Source organism: Wolffia australiana, chromosome 15 (genome assembly GCF_029677425.1).
Source record: "Wolffia australiana isolate 7733 chromosome 15, ASM2967742v1".
In the NCBI taxonomy this organism is placed as follows: domain Eukaryota; kingdom Viridiplantae; phylum Streptophyta; class Magnoliopsida; order Alismatales; family Araceae; genus Wolffia; species Wolffia australiana.
Window position 1 is genome coordinate 6,635,652 of NC_135849.1, and position 3,813 is coordinate 6,639,464.

At 34.7% G+C, this 3,813-nt stretch overlaps 1 non-coding gene across 1 annotated transcript; it reads left to right on the plus strand.

Moving 5' to 3' along the window:
- Window positions 1-3,739: 3,739 nt before the first annotated feature.
- TRNAM-CAU (transfer RNA methionine (anticodon CAU)) lies at window positions 3,740-3,813 on the plus strand. The gene has a single exon. It is a non-coding gene; the product is annotated as a tRNA-Met (tRNA).

Sequence of the window (3,813 nt, forward strand, 5' to 3'; positions counted from 1 at the left end):
AGGGGTTTTCATTATTAAATTCAATTATAATTCATATCTTTATTTTTAAAACTTTCAATGAATTAGGTTACTTATCAACTTTAGTATCTATCTATTTTATAATTATATTGAATTAACTTCAATGTTTTTAGTTTATTAAATTATATTTTAATACAAAAAAATATAAATTCATTCTTTCAGTACTTACTCCATGTGACCCTTATCCTGAGCTCACAAGGAAAATTATAAATATTCTGTATCGACTAGAAACCGTAAATAGCGTAACTAATCCTAATTTCTGTTCATCGCTGACCAGATGATCAATCATATTGTCATATAAATATGGTTGGTACTGTTACTATATAAGGATATCTTGTTGTCCATCTGGAGTATAATCTGAGTAGCAATATTACTAGGAATATTATGACTAATCATAATTTACTTAGTGATTTCAAATATTTAAGGACTTCAATATAAACATTACACAATAATAATAATGAATGGTTATTTATTTCAATAAATTTAAATATAACATAGACAAATCATTAGCTCCAAGAGAACATATGATCCATTAATTTCAAATTGAACAAACGAAAAATGTATCACATCACCAAAGGACATTCGACAAAATAAATAATATTATTTTAGGAAAGGATTAGCTTTCACTTATGACACTACAAAGGGAGTTTAATGTTATTAATGGGACAATTTATAACAGAAAAAATCATATTGGGCATTACAACCCATCTGTAAGGTGCCACCCCAAGATAAGATGAATGTTAATCATCCAAGGAGTAGTTTTATCTAGATATTATTCATCAATCTTTTCACTCAATTCCGATCACGAGATTTTAAAGAAAAAAATAAAATGGAATTAAGGATTCTCGTATTAATTATGTTCGAGTTTGGAGGGATGTCCCATGGAATTAAAGTTATTCAATGCTACTATGGTTGATCTCCATGAGCAGGAGTATATCACGAGTGATATGTACATAGAATTAGACTTACCTAAATGAAGAATACTTAGTCTTCAAAATTAATGGGGAAGAGATACCTCCTTAGGAATAAAGTATCATTTCCCTTTAAATGATCCATTCCCCCGGTTTAAACTAGATTGAGATTAGGAAATAATGTAGCCAAGTAGATAGATTAAATTCACTTAGATATTCCCGTTTCTATACCTATTCTCAGTATATTTTACATAGGCCTAATTCTCACCCCTATACCTATCCATATATCAACAATATCAACATTTGTATATATCACCTCAATCAATATATCTAAGTGATCTTCTGGACCTAAAAACCGATTCCAATTACAGTAAAAGACTCATAACCATCACAATATAAGAATGATAATGATAACACAATATAATTTTTGCAATATTAATAGGTTAATATAATGATAGTTATTTATTTACTTTGAACTGGTTATATATGCATGTTATCGAGTCTAAAATGATTAAATCTATTTTAAATATATTTTTAAAATGGTATAAATAATTTTTTGTATTGTTACATATTTTTAGGTTGACTCCATATTCTGAAAGAAAATAATTTTGTGAGTCACAATATGATTTTTTTCTAAAATGTTAGACATTATATTCTTAAATACATGATTTTTGTAAGTCGAAATATGTTCTTATTTATATACTTGGATTCATATTTAATTTTATATGAACTTTAATATAACTTTTGTGTTTTTATATCTGCGATGCCATGTGTCACCGTTCAATTCGTCAAACGAATACCAGCCAGCAGTTAGGGTTAATGATTCACAACAACCAATCATTAAACCTCATTAATGATTGTCATCAGCCAATCATTGAACACAATGGTTTAGGAAAGAAGGGAATACAAGGGGGCTGCCCAAGCCTTGATGGCATGGGCAACTAAAATGGGTGCTCCTCTCTATGTATACTTATCTTTTGATATTTATGCAAAAAGCCTTATAATTTGTGCATATCTGTCAACATCATTAGATATTATGTGTGTGACTCTCTAGGGTCATGCATTCATCTAGCTAATAACTTTAAGATTTATCAATTATATTGGCATATATATGAATCAATAAAGGATCAATTTAGCTCAATTGACGGACACGAAGAAGAACGCAGGCAGCGGAAATGCAAAAGAGAAGAGCAAAGATTCCCGACCCAAGTTATTGACTCAACCTCAAATCTGTTGAATTATGCAAACATAACCTCAGCCACTAGTGTGAAGGCGCGGAAGCGGGGAAGATTAAGATGAAGACGCGACTGATGGAGCGGAGAAAGCTTATGCCTACTTTTTTCGAAACTTTTCCGGTAGTTTTAGTAGATGGGGATGGAATTGTAAGAGCCGATGTTCCTTTTAGAAGGGCAGAATCCAAGTATAGTGTTGAACAAGTAGGTGTAACTGTTGAATTCTATGGTGGTGAACTTAATGGAGTTAGTTACAGTGATCCTGCTACTGTGAAAAAATATGCTAGACGTGCCCAATTGGGAGAAATTTTTGAATTGGATCGTGCTACTTTGAAATCCGACGGTGTTTTTCGTAGCAGTCCAAGAGGGTGGTTCACCTTCGGGCATGCCTCATTCGCTTTGCTATTCTTTTTCGGACACATTTGGCATGGCGCTAGAACTTTGTTCCGAGATGTATTTGCTGGTATTGATCCAGATTTGGATGCTCAAGTGGAATTTGGAACATTCCAAAAACTTGGAGACCCTACTACAAAGAGACAGGCAGTATAATACAAAATTTCTCACGTAGTTTTCGCCTACATTTGTATTTTTTTTTTTAATAATCAATCCCAACTAAATAGAAATAGGTTTGGAAGCTATAATTGTAAACCACGATCGAATCTATGGAAGCATTGGTTTATACATTCCTGTTAGTCTCTACTCTGGGAATAATTTTTTTCGCTATCTTTTTTCGAGAGCCTCCTAAGGTTCCGACTAAAAAATAAAATAATTTTGCATTATCCCAATTGAAGTAATGAACCTCCCATATTATATATAGGGAGGTTCATTACTTCAACTAGTCCCCGTGTTCCGGCAACATCTACCTACACAAGCTCGATCAGGAGATAGGGAGGATCCGACAGAAGCACGAAATCCCTCTTGTTCAGAGAATAAGATCGGTTTTCTTAAGGACAGGTCGTCGTATTGATGACCAAGAAAACTCTGGAGAAGAAGCAGGCTTCAACGCTCCCCAAGACAACACCTCGCGCCGTCGCGCGTCGCGCCTAACAAGCTCAAGATTCATCCAAAGATCGGTGTATCTGCCGGAATGCTCCTCGGCTTTATTGTCCGGGGGATAGAACTTGATAAGGTGCGTGCTTGCCTTCGCCAAAAAATCTCAAAGAACAGCGCGGTCTCATTAGCAGACTTCAATTCATTGACTTCGTAACCCGCTCACTCGCCCCTTCGGAACCTTTCTAAAAGCTCTTAGCGGGCGAATTAATATGGGACGAAACAGAAAGTTTTCGACTCCATCAAACACTACTTGATAAATGCTCCAATACTCTCGCCTCCTGTCCCAGGAAGGCCACTTCTACTACTCCACTACGGTGGCAAAGAGCCATCCTTGCACAACACGATTCTGAAAGAAGTGACTTCTTTTCTTTCAGGTTCTTATTTTTAATTATCCGCTTCGTAAACTATGAAAATCAAGTTATTTCGAAGAAGGTAGAACTCACAATTTCGTATATACATCATATATATAATCATATAATAAATAGATGTGGGCTGGCAGGTTTGGATCGAAATGATCCCTGTTAAGCATCCATGGCTGAATGGTTAAAGCGCCCAACTCATAATTGGCAAATTCGTAGGTTCAATTCCTGCTGGATGCA